At 43.5% G+C, this 15729-nt stretch overlaps 2 long non-coding RNA genes across 2 annotated transcripts in view; one reads left to right on the forward strand and one right to left on the reverse strand.

The window, feature by feature from the left end:
- LOC134462814 (uncharacterized) overlaps positions 1-1619 on the reverse strand; it is a 4875-nt gene extending 3256 nt beyond the window's left edge. Inside the window, exon 1 of the long non-coding RNA XR_010037580.1 lies at positions 1302-1619. This is a non-coding gene — a long non-coding RNA (uncharacterized LOC134462814). The remainder of the gene's footprint in view (positions 1-1301) is intronic.
- A 1716-nt stretch (positions 1620-3335) lies between these two features.
- Positions 3336-11400, forward strand: LOC134462815 (uncharacterized). The gene is made up of 6 exons (XR_010037581.1): positions 3336-3422; positions 5503-7030; positions 7717-7788; positions 8282-8353; positions 8720-8781; positions 10518-11400. It is a non-coding gene; the product is annotated as an uncharacterized LOC134462815 (long non-coding RNA).
- The last annotated feature ends 4329 nt before the right edge of the window (positions 11401-15729 follow it).

The raw sequence follows: 15729 nt of genomic DNA on the forward strand, positions 1-15729 counted from the left end.
TTTATTTTGAAATTGAAGAATAATGTCTCTGACTTAAGGAAGAAAGTTTGTGACTATTAAAATATGGGTCCCTCCCCTGACTAAAAAAGTTTGGAAAGCACTGCTCTACATGATCTAAAGAAACTCCTTCTTCATTCCTTGTTCATTCAATTCAATCATTCAATAGGCCTAAATTGTTGAACCAACTTCAACTCTATTCCATGAACTACAGTAGCCTATATACAAACTGTCTCTCGAATCACAAGAAGGACCACAAATGAAATTTCTATAAAAAAATGCCCTCTGACATATGAGGGGTGTGTGTGTATGTAGCCTAATAAACAGGGAGAAAGCAAGTGTGATGCAAACCGGCTTGAAGTTTACATGCAGCAGGCGCGAGCAAGCCAACGCACACATCTATTTATATCGACTATCAGCGGCAGGAATGCAACCCAAATAGCTTGCAAAGGGTCACACACACACACACACACACACACACACACACACACACACACACACACACACACACACACACACACACACACACACACACACACACACACACACACACGAGACAGCCCCGCTGTTGCGGCTGATCATTTTCTATCAGCAGCACAGAAAGGCCAGTGGTGTGTGTGTGTGTGTGTGTGTGTGTGTGTGTGTGTGTGTGTGTGTGTGTGTGTGTGTGTGTGTGTGTGTGTGTGTTGGTGCTAAGGTTCGTGTTAGTGAAAGCATGGTGTCAGAGTTGGAGTTGGGCTAAACTTAGTGGTAGTTTAGTGGTAGTGTTCTAAAAGAGAATTTGTTACAGAAATAGGCCTATAGACTAGAGTGAATAGTCGATGATAAACAAAATATGAATAATAAATGAAATATGTCTACAGCTTGATACAGTCACACATTAATATTTCACATATATAGGCTTTAGGCTACATTTTAAAACTGAGATTCATGAACATCTTAGTAGGCCTATCAGACGTTCATTACAAGTAGCTTAAAGCCATGGATGGACAAATAGCTTAATGTCTTAATCATCAAAACCAACCCCTTCATAACATTATTTGCATAATATTAGCATAAACAGGTTAATCAGACGTTAATAGATTTAACTGTTTAGTTTCTGGACCAAATGTAAACCTTTTAAGTTCACAGCACTAAAGGTCATGTTTATTCATCTTTTGTAGGCTACCAACTGTGCGCTCTGAGCTCTCAAAACGGCTGTCTTACTGCTACAGGTTGAAACTAAACATAGAAACTGAATTTACAACTGTGTCCGGTCGTGGTAAATATTCCGTGAGAACACCGGATAGGCGTTCGAGTCTCACCGTCAGTGGAGTCACTCAAAACCAGACGCACGAGCTTCTACCGGGTTGCGCTCGAGCAAGGAGAAGCGCGGAAAATCCTCAAAAGCGGCACGCGGCTCTCTCTGTAGGTCCGTATACTGCTGGGCTGTTTGGGGGAGCTGTAGGAACCTGGAAATTATCCCAGTCTTATCACAGACCGCGTGGTCAGTGTAGTAGTCCGATGTCGCTGTTCCCAGGCGCATGCAGGTGACAAGTTTGGAGACTTGCGCTTGACAGACGGGAGTGCCGACACGAGCTGTGCTACTTCCGCGCCCTGCGCTGGTTCTCCGGCGCGCGCATGTGTCCAAATGTAGCAGGACTGGAGACATGCAACTCTAAACATAAAGTTTGGTCATCAATATATACACTATTATTGCCAAAAGTATTCGCTAAATGCCTCACACATGAACCTGAGTAGGCCTACCATGCCATCCCATTCCTAACATAGTGTCTGACCTCACCATCACCAAATGCGATTTTCGAAGAAATCCCACAATCCTCAACCTTGTAAAGAGTCTTCCCAAAAGAGTTGAAACCCTAATAGCAACAATGGGATGGCACTTAAATTCATACAGTCACTGATACACTGATAGCACTGTTTACGAATTACTTCAGGTCACTATACTGAATAGCCTACTTTCCATGAAGTAACTTGGAGTGGTAATATTGTGTAGAAAACATCTGCAATTCACAGTTCATCATCTCTCTCCACGTCTGCAATGGCAATATCCTTGATATCAGTGATTGTAGAAATATCAATAATAAACAAATATTAAAGATGTCATGGTGCCTCTGTGGTTTCTGTCATTCTATGGACGGGTGTGGCTGAAGTTGGTGGCTGGGAGTACAGATTGGGTGTGGGGCAGCAGCCATTGACAAATAATGGAGTTGTTTCAGAGGGTTGAAGGTTCGAATTCCACCCTGGCTCGTAGGAAGAAGTCTAGCGGTTAAGGTCTGCTTTAGATCAGAAGGTTGCAGGTTCGAATCCCACCCATATACTCCCTACCGCACTCCATGGCTGAGGTGCCCTTGAGCAAGGCACCTAACCCCACACTGCTCCAGGGACTGTAACCAAAACCTTGTGAATATCTGATGGCCAGGGAAGGTGAGCGGGGTGAGAGTGAGCAGGATCAGACACCCCCCGATTATGCCTCAAGTGACTCCTAGAAACAATTAACTTTGGCAGTGCACCCGCATAACTACTACAATGATTCTTGGAAAATCCAAACGCTCCACACTTCACACGACTGGTGGGAAATACACACATATACAGTTGCGAGCATAAAAATAGCAGTGCCTTCACAAAGATGAGTAAATGTCAAAATTCTTCAAATAAATTGCACTTTAATGCCCCAAAATGCTTGAGGACACTGTGCATCCACGGCACATTGTATTTCAAAGAAGAAAATTGGGAAAAGTAGGCTAATACAATTTCAAAGTATTTCATAGAAAGTGGAGAAACGTCATGTTCAAAAAAATAGCAGTGCCATCTGTCTTTGGAAACTCAAAGATGTTCTTTACAAACTAACAAATTCTTGCCAATTCAGGCCTATAAGTTGTCCCAAAATAACATTCTTTAACACTTTTAAAGTAGGCCTATATTTTAAATACAAAAATACATACTTATTAAGTCTATATTAAGTACACTTTTTTTAACTTGGGTTATCTTATTAGATTTTTTTTAATCTACCCAGTTAGGCTATTTGAGAGGATTTAAGTTATTTTCTTATGTTCAGTTGTTTACTTGCTTACGATTTTCTTTTTCTATTCCCTTCCAATGGCTGTCCTAAAGTATTATTTATTTGTGTTCTGTTTTGTTTTGTTTCATCACCCCTGCTAAGGCGCACATTCCCCATCAACGCTCCGTACCTCCGACCTAAATACGCCAAGGCTCCATAACTAAGCAGAGAGTTTACATAACTGCTCCAGTTGGTGGCGGTAATGCTCCATGGCGGAAGCCAACCGCCGATAAACCTGAATGAAGAAGAAGAAGAAATAAGGTTTTGGCTGTGGTTTTGGAAAGACACAAGCTTGTCGTGCTTGACTTAGATAATTTGGAAATACTACTGACGCGTGACGCTGGGAAGCTGTCAGGGGGAGCTGGTAAGCACTTGTGGTTTTATTTTACTTCGTGGTATAACTTTTTGTTCATTTATGGCGAGACGTAAAGTGTCATTTAAACCGCATTTGTCTCACAACAGTGTAGGCCTATTGTGTGGTAGTGTTGGACAGTTTTCTTCCTTTGTTTCCCATTCTTTATAAGGTTGTATGTTTAATGGCCGGGCACACGTTGGCGTGATGCCTACTAATTAGGCTATTTTTGTGTAGAGTTGTAATGATCTACCGTTTGTTGCAGCCAAGGTTTGTAGGTTTGGCAATTGGGTTTAAGGCGCAATAGATTGCTTATGGTCAAATAAATTAATTTGGATATTAAATGTGTATGCTCATTTTATTAACACATAATTCACAAAGGTTGAACCTAAATCAAACAAAACTGAACAAAAATCCAAGCAAAACCGTCAACTTGACATCTATAGGCTATTATTTGGTCAAATGCAATGTAGCCTAGGCTATCAGCATATTACATAACGGCCTACCCAAAGCAACTCGATAGTCAAAATTTTGACTAGAAGTCCAGAAGGCCCCGTTATTGCAATCGAGCCATTGGCTATTGGAAGCATTATGTTTGGGAATGAACCTACATGTATTTTTTTGTAGGTGGACAAAATAATTTGGCCTAATAAGAAAGAACCTCGTTATCAACATAGCCTATTACGCCTATGCCATAATAGCCTACTCCATGTCACTTTATCGATGCAATTTTATTTAGGTCTAACAGTTAGCAGTGTGTCATTGCTTTAGGCCTACTGGTAGCCTAGTCCAGTTATTGAAAACGAGGCATATTAGAACCATGGTGTTTGAGATTTAAAGTAATGTTTTTGTAGGCCTATGTGGACCAAATATATTAAACTAATATAAACCACCCTCTTGCATGTTACCACTGACCTCAGCTCTAGTGCACGAGTAGGCTATACACAACCCAAATCCCGCCCATCCAGGCCGACACGGTGTGAAACTAGTGAGTCCCGGCACAGGTGGCATTTTGTTTCAAATGGTTTCAAATTGCTTTGTTTGCACTGCAGGGTAGCCTGGAGCTTACGTTCTCTGTACGAGTTGTGTAGTCAAAAGGTTGTGTGCCAGCAGTGCGGAAACGAGAGGATAGGCCTATATCCATATAACCATTCATTAATTTCACCTGGTTGACCTCATGTTTTCAGATGTGTCCTATTATCTCTATAAGGCGGTCTGTCGGTCCGTCTGAAATGCTGTCTTAAAATTGGAATTCCCTCCTGTGTCCACAAGACGGCAATGCATAGGCGGACACATCTTTGTCCACCTGTCGGACTTGTCTTGTAGTGACGTGGGGCCAGAGAAATTAGAACACAGGGCTGTCTCATTGGTTCCCATTGTAGCCAGTTAGCTTTGCATGCATACTGCAGTAACGAGCGTAGGCCAGTCCTTCATGTGGGAAAATGTAAGCTTATGGAATGGAAAGGGGAACCCATGCTAAATACATTGCTACTGCCATTTCCAGTCACAAATATTATCAACAAAACATTCCTGGTAAGCACTGTGACTGTTGTTTAACAATAGGCTGTATTGACAAATCGTTCAGGTGTGTAGTTTTACAGCAGGTTAGAAGATTTCAACCTGTACTCGCTAGCATCGTGCTAATGTTTATGGGTTTGGCTCCATAAAAATTGAGCTTTGTGACCCAGTATATAATAATCTAGTGGCGCAAAGTAATCGAAACGCTACTCAAATGGGGTCTTATTATTTCTAGCTTCGAACTTAATATTAATATTTCAGGACAAAAAATTATAAAAAATCACAAAAATTATAATGGTAGAAAACTCCATTCACACCCATTCATTTTGCACTGTCCCGTGGTTAGGGTTAGCCAGTTGTGGCTAGTAGCTTGTTCTGTGAGTGAACACCCCCTGGTGGGGCTTATTGACCATTAAGCCCCATGCAACGTGGCTCGGGAGTTTTTACTTGGTGTAGGCTACCCGCAGTCGTGCGGAAAGTGTCGGAAAGGATTGTAGGTGATGTCGTGACATATGCCTACTGTGTGTGTGTGTGGTTTATTTCATTCTTTTATTTTGTGTTTATATCTTTAAAGGTTTTACACCTATTCTGGTCTACTGTTCTACAATTCCTCCATCTGTTACTACTACCACTACTTCAAAACATCAACACCACTGACGTCAAGGAAAAAGACAAGACGAGGGGAATCCTGTGTCCGCGTACAGTCCTTCAGTGTGGAAACCCAGTGCTTACATACACTTGACAGTGGAACAACTTCTACAGTGAATAACCGCCAGAGTGGAAAACCGATGCACCATTGGAAACCGCCGACTGCCAATGCATCACCGCTGCATCATCGCAGTGGACCACCGTCTAAAGAGTGTATCACGTCGCTGACCAGTGAACAGCCTTCTGCTGCCAGTGACCAAGACTCAAAGACTCCACTCACACCACAACCCAACAGAGAGAAGACACTTCACCTGGGGGCCTGTAGGATAAAGCTTGAAGAAAAGAGGGGGAAAAACAAGCTCAAGGAAAAAAACAGGCCAAAAAAATCTTCTGCCTCCCACTTAAAAAAAGAAAGAAAAAAAAACCTGGAAAAAAGGTTCAGAAGGTTCTGCCTCCCCCTTCATATCCTCTCCTGACATTTAGGATCCTTTTAGCTGCTCTCCATGTCTAGAAACTGTCCCGATCAGCCGTCTTGGACTGCTGAAGTGCCTTTCGTCCAATAGATCTTGGACTGCTGCTACTGTGGGTGGGGGAGTTCGTGACTTGGACTGTGCGTTGTCCCTGACTGCAATTGGGTGTTGTGCCTTCAGTCGACTTCGAGTATGAGTACTGCAGTGAATGTTTTCCTCTGCATCCTAGTGACACTGTCTCTTGCTTGTAACGCAGGGTCTTTTACTGGCTTTGTTGACCACTGATGGAACTGTGCACCGTTGTGCTTTCAGTTCAGGTCTTCGGGACTAGCCTGATGATGTCTGCAATGTTCAGAGAACCTGGATCACCAATGTCAGTCAGTAGAGTAGAGTAGAGTAGAGTAGAGTAGAGTAGAGAAGAGTAGTAGAGGCTTGGCTTAAGTTAGTGGTTCTGGGCGGCGGAGGCATTGTCATGCGCAGGGCCTGTCCTGATGCCTGGCTGGAGGTGCGGTCCGGTCCACGGTTCCTTCGGCTACCTTGGGGTGGGTGGACAACCAGGTCAGTGAAATGCCTTGCTGCGCAGGTGGGAAGTGGTCTCGCTGTGCGGAGGAGGACATTCACTGCAGTGCTCGTCCGGGCTCAGCGGGGGGCAAGGCACCCGGTTGCAGTCTGGGGCGGCGCGTGGGCCGGCTCCGGGCTCCACTGCCAACAGTGGCAGCAGTCCAAGAACTGTTGAACGAAGGGTGCTTCGGTCGTCTGGGAAGGCTGGTTAGGGTAGTTTCATGGACATGGAAACCGGCTGAGGGATTCCTGAGTGTCGGGAGGGGAATGGGGGCAGTGCCACATCTGGCCTCAGAGGGGAGGTGGGACAACCAGGACCTCACAGACCCACAGACAGGGTTGGCTGCAGCAGCGTACGCATGTACACCAGACCTCAGAAGAGAGGTGGGACAGCCATGATCTCCTGGATGGACAGGAGAGAGGGTGGGTACACAACATGCTGCAAGACCCAGTTTACACGTAATATTTATATTTTTGGAATACATTCGTCTTTTTTGCACGTGAACAGAGCTTCAATTTCCTAAACTAGATTTTTAGAGTTTAAGTGGAGATTTCTAAGGTACACCTGTCAGTAGGGTGTTTCATTTGATCGACATGCTGTGTTTATATGTAAAGAGATAAAATAAGTATTCGCTTTTAAAAATATCTGCATATAATCAAGGCCAGAAAAATGTGAAAATCATACATCCACATAAAACCAGCCTGAATGCTTGACTAATGCAAACACCCAAAACAAGCAGTAAAGTCTGCAACACCAGGGCTTTCATCAATATTTTATTATTTTGATGGCCCTTAATCAGACCTTATATGAAATTAAGCCTTGGTGCTGTGGATTTATTGCATACATTTGTTTGAATATACTGTACAACATCTTCCTGTGGAAGTCTGACTTGTCACTAATGGAAAAAAAACCTAAACCATGTGGATTTTCACCTTCTAGTGAATTTGCCATCTATTTTTTTCCCTCAATACCATTCTAGTACTTCTCGATGCCATTTAGTGTTTCATGCCATTGTCAGTCCTTGTGTGATGCCATCTGCTGCGACACTGTTCATGTATTGTGTGTGTGTGTGCTTTCTTTCTTTTCTTTCTTTCTTTCTCTGTAACAGGGACTTCAGGGCTTCGTCGGGAGTGTAGGCAACACTGGACCACAGGAGCCAGGTGAATCACCAGGCCCTGCAGTCAGTATACACACATTCGTACACACACATACTACAGTGTAATTCATCAGTCCCTGCTTGTCACACATTACTCACACATGTACAGTATATACACACCCGCATACATGATGTTGACCTGGAATAAACATAGAGCGAGGCCCATCTGTAAAACTTGAATGCCCTGACTTTTACATAATAATGATCATGTTATCTCCTGAGTTTTCCTTCCCATCAAAATCCTCAATATCTGTGTGTTTGGACAATATTCCCTTTGAACCGAAGAGCAGGGCATGACAAAATGAGCTGAGAAACTTTTCTTCACCAAGGCACTCCAAAAAATGTCTTTATTTGAATGGCATGTCTACTGAGGACCTTTTAAATTGCCCATGTGTAGCGGCAAGAAGGCCCAATAGGCAATTGTTAGCAATATTTTGAAGTCTCTGTGACAAGATTTTCTTTTTAACTAACTTTGGAGATTTTTATTTTGTCCAATTAATCCCCATATCGCCCCCAGGGTGATCGAGGGCCTAAAGGCGCACAGGGAGCCAAAGGGGTCGAAGGAGAAGAGGGACCCGCAGGACAACAGGTAAGGATGGCCATTTTTGTTTGTCCATCGGCACGTTCGTGATGGTGTATGGCGCATGCTGCGCAAATCTGTGCAACGCACATGTGTGCTGTAAAATTACAATGCATTCTGGTAAGAAATTTTGAATACATTGAATGCATTGTGATTGCGCAGTGCACATGGGATTTGTGTAGCATCACAAATGGGGCCAGTGACAACTGGATGCAGCCATTTTGTTTTTGTCAGTCTTATTGTCTTGAGTTGGTCCTGTGTGTGTGTGTGTGTGTGTGTGTGTGTGTGTGTGTGTGTGTGTGTGTGTGTGTGTGTGTGTGTGTGTGTGTGTGTGTGTGTGTGTGTGTGTGTGTGTGTTTGTTTGTTTGTTCGAAGGAGAGCCAGGGGAGAGGGGAAACGGTGGATTCCCAGGCGCTCAAGGATCCAGTGGACAGAGGGTGAGCTAGAGTAACCCCCCCCAATACATACAATGACTGACTTCTGCCCAAGAGAACAAGGGGTTTGCCAACAAGTACTTTGGCTAGAGGGGTCAAATACTTATTACCTCAATGAAATACAAAGACGACAAATTAATTCAAATGTATTGTGTGAAGTTATTTTCCAGATTTTCTTTTTGATATTCTGTCTCTCTGTGTTAGAATACGATTCATCTACGATTAAAATTCTCTGATCATGTCAAACCAACAACACCAGAAAGGGATCAAATACTTATTAGTCTCACTGTATAACGGGGGCCCACAGGGAGTCAGATATTTGTTTTACACAAACCTGTTAATAATGTTTAAAGGGGTCTATTAGAGCTGGTGTAGCATGCGGAATTTTGTGCTCCATCCCTGTACATAAGCATACAGTAAAGGAAATTCTTGTCTGAAGGTACATGTACTGTCATTTAGCTGTATTTCGGTAGCAGTGTACCAACCTGCTCTCACCCTTGAAATCTAAAACAAGGTAAGCACAAGGAGTTCTTTTTTCCGAGAGTAGAGTAGAGCAGTTGTTTCAGGGTTCTGTATTCATCAGTGCTGCCTTTGCTCACTGGCACACTGATGTTGGGCTTTCAGGGCGACCAGAACGGAGGTTGTGCCGGTGCCTGCACCAGTTACGTTCGGCACTAAAGTGCTTATCTGTGAACCTCCCATTTTCATACCGGGCTCTGAACAATTTTCGCACGTGACTATGTTACCCGGATGAACCTGCTGACGCCCACACTGATGTCACGGTTCACGGAGAAAAACCTAGTATTTTGCGGTTCGCACTTTCCGGTTCGCGAACGCTAATATCTGTGGCGGGAACACGACGGCTGGTTCGCGATTACGGTGCGGGAACGGGATCCAGCGCGGTTCTCAGTCGGCCTGAACGCGCTAATGGAGGCAGAACCCTGAAACGCTTACTACTCTGCTCTCAGAAAAAAACTCCTTGTTCTTGACCTTACTGTCTTTCAGTGTGCAAATCTGCTCTCACCTAAATATCCAGACCGCAACAGTATCCTCGCTTCAAGTTTACAAGTTTATTTATTTAAAAAGGAATGGCATATTACCAGCATTTAAACAAAAATGGAAATTAGCCTCATGGCTATAATCTTGTGTATTTAGCATCTTTTGTCCCTTGACAGGTTTGATGTTCCTTAAAAAAACAAGGTTAAAAGAAAACTAAAAATACAGTTATAGTACACAGTTGTAAAAGATATTTCAGTTGTCAAAGATATTTCACACATTTTAAAAATAAATAATACAAAATACAATTACAAGATACAATACACAAATGAGTTAAAGAACAGCTGCCAGTACTAGTAGCCGAGCTATGTGAAATTATGTTGACAGCATTGACAATCCAGTAACCACAATTTTAACTGTTTACTGAATAAGTTTACTGTTGGCAGTTCTGTAATTATACTGGGAATTGTGTTCCAGGTGTGAGAGACTCTGTAAGAGAAAACAACCTGACTAAAAGCGCTCTTTCTAAATGGAACAGAGCAATCGCCCCTGGAACTGGCTCTGGTAGCCCTATTTATACTTTCTGTAATAAATATCTGTAGAGGAGGAGGGGCCAGGCCATGAAGAATTTTATATAGTAAACTGAATCATTATATTTAATATAGTTATCCCAGTCCAACAGACTGCTTCCTCACTTGTGTTTACATTAAAGCTGATACTCCACTCTGAACACTTTGTTTTAGATGTTCTACACTGGAGCTGGAATGAACCCTGTCAGATCCTTCGTCCTGCTACGTTCAAGAGGAACTTCATGAACCACTGGGTAAGAAAAATATGTACAAATTATGCATAAAAAACATGCTCATAGTCTCGCATTGTTTGTAAACTACTTTCAATTCAGATATAATAGATGTAATAGTGTTGCATTGTTTTGGTCTTTTATAGAATGCGCAATGCACTGCATGTATTTCTCAGCTGTTCACATGTAGCTATAATATGGTTTCTGTTCTTCCCTCCTTGTGCCTTCGCCCGTCCGTGCGTCTGTCCGTTCGTTCGTGCCTGCGTGCGTCCGTGTCTCTGTCCAGCCGGCTGTGCGTGCGTCCGTCTCTGCATCCGTGCCTACGTCTGGCCGGCCGTGCGTCCGTCTGTGCCCACGTCCGTGCCTCCGTCTGGCCGGCTGTGTGTCCGTCCGTGTGTCAGTCGGTCTGTGCGTCCGTGCCTACGTCTGGCTGGCCGTGCGTCCGTCTGTGCCCACGTCCGTGCCACCGTCTGGCCGGCCGTGCGTCCGTCTGTGCGTCCGTGCCTACGTTTGGCCGGACGTGCTTCCGTCTGTGCGTCCGTTCCTACGTTTGGCCGGAGGTGCATCCGTCTGTGCCCACGTCCGTGCCTCCGTCTGGCCGGCTGTGCGTGCGTGCGTCCGTCCATCCGTGCGTCTGTCCGTCCGTCCGTGCGTCAGTCCGTCTGTGCGTCCGTGTCTACGTCTGGCCGGACGTGCGTCCGTCTGTGCTTCCATCTGTCCGTGCCTCCGGCCGGCCAGCTGTGCGTCCGTGTTAGCATGCCCACGTCCGTGTGTGCATGCCTGCGTCTGTCTGTCCTTTCGTCCGTCCGTCTGTCTGTGCGTCAGTCCGTGCCTACGTCTGGCCCGGGCCCATGTCTATGCGTCCGTGCGTCTGTCAGTCTGTTTGCCCGCAAAAACAAAAAAACAGTAGGGGGTCTACCAAAAAAATTTGGTTTTTATTTTTTGATTTTTGATTTTTGAGTTTGTGTGTGTGTGTCTGTATTTGGTATCCTATAGAATTGACTTAAGATACTGCTGATGGTGTTCAAAGCATTAAATAGTCTTCCTCCCTGTTACATCTCTGATATGCTCTCTTTTTATGCCCCTGCCCGAGCTCTCAGATCCGCTGATAATAATAATAATAATAATAATAATTGTATTTGTATAGCACTGTGTCATACAAGGCATGTAACTCAAAGTGCTTAACAAATGGGAAAAAACATTGTTAGAGATAGATTTAAAAGGAGAGGAGAGATAGATTTAAAAGGAGAGGTATAGAGGAGAGGCAGAAAAAGCAGGAAGGCAGAGGAAGAAGAGATAGACAGAGAATGTAGAGTCATAAGGTCAACGTAGGTTAGGACCAGGATTCTTAGATGTGTACGGTCCATAGTGGCTGGGCCTATCATAAGTCATAGATAGTCACACAGAGATTGGGCGCTCAGGTGCGGCCCCTGGTGGCATCAGGGGTGAGGAAAAACTCCCTTTCGCTTGATTCATAGTTTGTGAGGGGGAAAAAAAGCTCATTGAGGTCTGAGAAAAAAGACCCCCTGTAGTCAGGAAGAAACCTCAGGCAGAGACCAGCGGCCACCTAGGGGAGCCCCCTGCCAGGGCTGGATTGCGAGTAGTAAGGGCGCTGCGGCGGCTGGGACACTATGACGTCTTGGCAGCTAGGAGTTGGCAAGGATGAAGAGGTGGGTCTTCAGCTGCTTCTTAAAGGAGTCGACGGAGGTGGCTGATCGGATCTCGATGGGGAGGGTGTTCCATCTCTTGGGCGCATAGCAGGCAAACGCGGCGTCGCCGATCTTCTTCTGCGGGGGGGTGGGGGTCCTTAGCAGCTTGGCATCAGTGGACCTGAGAGCTCGAGCAGGGGCATAAAAAGAGAGCATGTCTGAGATATAGCTAGGGGCAAGTCCATTTAATGCTTTAAATACTGTGAGCAGAATCTTAAAGTCGATTCTGTATGAGACAGGTAACCAGTGCAGGTCTGCCAAGACAGGAGAGATGTGCTCTCTCATTCTGGTTCTTGTTAGGATTCTTGCCGCAGAATTTTGAATGAGTTGCAATTTGTCAATTAATTTTTTTGGGAGACCAGAGAAAAGAGCATTGCAGTAGTCTATCCTACTGGTGACAAAGGCATGAATAAGTTTCTCAGCGTCTTGTCGGGGGGCCAAGCCGCGCACTTTGTTGACATTTCTAAGATGGAAAAAAGCAGATTTTGTTATCTTGTTGATGTGAGGCTCAAAGCTCAAATCCGAGTCTATGACCACACCTAGGCTAGTAACCTTATCTTTAATGTGTATGCTTAGGTCACCTAGGCTTGAGTGGAGTTTTGCACGTTTTTTCTTAGGCCCAATGAGCAACACTTCAGTTTTATCTTCATTTAATTTTAGGAAGTTACTGTTCATCCAATCTGTAATGGCAGACATGCATTTAGTCAAGGCATGAATGGCAGTGGTTTGGCTAGGCTCGACAGAGATATATAGTTGAGTGTCATCGGCATAGCTATGAAAATCAACATTGTGCTCTCTGATGATGGAGCCCAGGGGCAACATATAGAGAGAGAAGAGGAGAGGGCCCAAGCAACTACCCTGAGCGACTCCAAAAGGCACATCATACTTGTTGGAGACGTATTCTCCGATGGTGACAAAAAACTGTCTTCCTGTAATATATGTTTTGAACCACTCTAAGACGTGACCGGACAAGCCTACCCAAGATTCAAGGCGGTCAATTAGTATGTTGTGGTCTATCGTGTCAAAGGCGGCACTGAGGTCGAGGAGGATAAGTGCTGAAACTTTGTTTGCGGCAGTGTTGAGCCTAAGATCACTTATTATTTTGGTTAGTGCTGTTTCGGTGCTATGGTTGGCTCTAAAGCCTGATTGGAATTTTTCCAAGATATCATTCCCAGCCAGATGTTGATTAAGCTGTTTAAATACAACTTTTTCTAGTACCTTGCTTATAAAGGGGAGGTTTGATATAGGTCGGTAGTTGTTTAAAGAATTCTGATCTAAATTTGTCTTTTTTAGGAGTGGCTTTACCATGGCTGTTTTGAATGAGCTTGGAAAAATGCCTGTAAGCATAGAGGTGTTAACAATTTGCAGTAAAGGTGCACGCTGCTAAGGATTCCTACCCTTCCACCAAAGAAAATTGGTGAAGCCGCCTTCGATATGTTCGCGCCCAAGAGATAGAACTGTTGACATCAGAGACACTACCTCCATCAACTCTTTACCCTTGCCTATTCTTAGCTGCTCAGGCCCTACAGGTTCCACATGTCGTGCCCTGATGTGCAAAATATGTAGTCATCTCTCTTCCTTTTAATCCGTGCGTGATTACAAAGCGTGTGTGTGTGTGTGTGTGTGTGTGATTACAAAGCGTGTGTGTGTGATTACAAAGTGTGCGGCCGTGTGTGATTACAAAGTGTGTGTGTGTGTGTGTTTGGGGTAAATATGTCTTTATCCTTTTTTTCCTGTATCCTTTTATTGTCTATTATTGTACGTTACATTTTGCTTTTGTTAAAAGATGGAAAAATTAAGGTAATGAAAAGAAATGGAAGAAAAAGTAAGAAATTATTGGTCCCCCATAAGGGGGGGTGGTGGTTGGGTTTATAAAAAAAAGTGTGTGTGTATACACGTGCGCACGCACGTACGTGCGATTACAAAGCGTGTGTGTGTGATTACAAAGCGTGTGTGTGTGTGAGCGAGAGAGAGATTACAAAGTGTGTGTTTGTGTGTGAGTGTGCGTGAGTGAGTACAAAGCGTGAATGTGTTGGCGTCATGCAGATGCTCATTTTTCTTATTTATTTTTTATTTTACACTACGTCATCCCCCAAGCTGTATTATTTGCTATGATATTAACCCCTCCTTGCATCTGCACTTGTTCTGTATATTTCCTGTGCTCTTTGTATTTGCTATGATGTGATGTTGGCTATGATTATGTCTTCTTTGAAAGCCGCTTTGGTTATAAAGCGTCTGCCAAATGCAATGTAATGTAAAGGTATATTAATAGACAAATCATCTGATCTGCGTTTTCTGTACCACAATAAAAGGAAAAGAAACACCATCACACAAATTTGCCTACGGCAGATGTTCATTTTTCTTATTTATTTTTATTACACGTGTGTGTGTGTGCGGCCCCCCCCCCATTTTTTTTTACAATGAGGACACTCCACTGACACCCTGTCATCTTTCACTTGTCAAAAGTAGGCTTATCATGCACTTCAAGCTGTCCAAAAGCGGTGCCAATTTAGCATACTCGGTGCTGCAAGTGTGCTGAAGTACTGTTTTAATAGTGCTCCAGTGCATTAATAGTACAGTGAAACGCAATTTAAATAGCTGAAAAAGTTCATTTTGTTCTATGTATAGTCATCAAAAGTACACTAAGTGTGCTTTTCATCTGGGCACTGCGCCTTACCCTGTTCTTGCTTAAATTTTGTCCTTGGAAGTCAAGGCTAAATGTTGCTAAATGCTATGTAATGTACAGTAATGTAATCTTTGTTGGAAAGCCACAGCCTACCTGAGTATTGTTGCATGAACAACCTTTTAAACATCATATATTTTTTAAATGTGTTTTTTAGACTTGAAAGTGGTAAAATAATAATAAAAAAAAAATTGAAATAGAAAAATCTTTTTTCGGGGGGGGGGGGGGGGGGTGGTAGTTGGTTATTTGTTGCCATATGGCAACAACGCGGGTTCGATGAACATGCTGAAATCAATTTTCTTGCAAAAACATGATCTTATTGAAGGAAATTGTAAACAATTGTAACATTATAATGTTACAATGTGCAATATAGTTTATTTGAAGTAAAATACATTTAGTTTTATTCATATTTTACCAGGAATAACTCAATGAGAGTCCTGCCCTATGTAACTCAATGGGAGCCCATTGGAATGTATAGAAGGAGTGTCACTGTATGCATGTGGAAATTAATTTATTTGTTAATATTATATCATATAACTTGTGAATTGAGGTATACAAATAGCATCATGTTAAGAAAGTTCGTGTTTTCAAGTTATAATCACATAATAAGTGCAAATAGAACACTATGTAACTCAATGGGAGCCCTGCCCTATGTAACCCAATGGGAGCCCATTGGGATGCATGTATAGAAGGAGTGTCACTGTACGCATGTTGTTGCCTTATCCTCCTGACTACCAGGGGAAAAAAAGTTTTAAAATCTTTGT

Source organism: Engraulis encrasicolus, chromosome 14, assembly GCF_034702125.1.
Source record: "Engraulis encrasicolus isolate BLACKSEA-1 chromosome 14, IST_EnEncr_1.0, whole genome shotgun sequence".
NCBI lineage: Eukaryota > Metazoa > Chordata > Actinopteri > Clupeiformes > Engraulidae > Engraulis > Engraulis encrasicolus.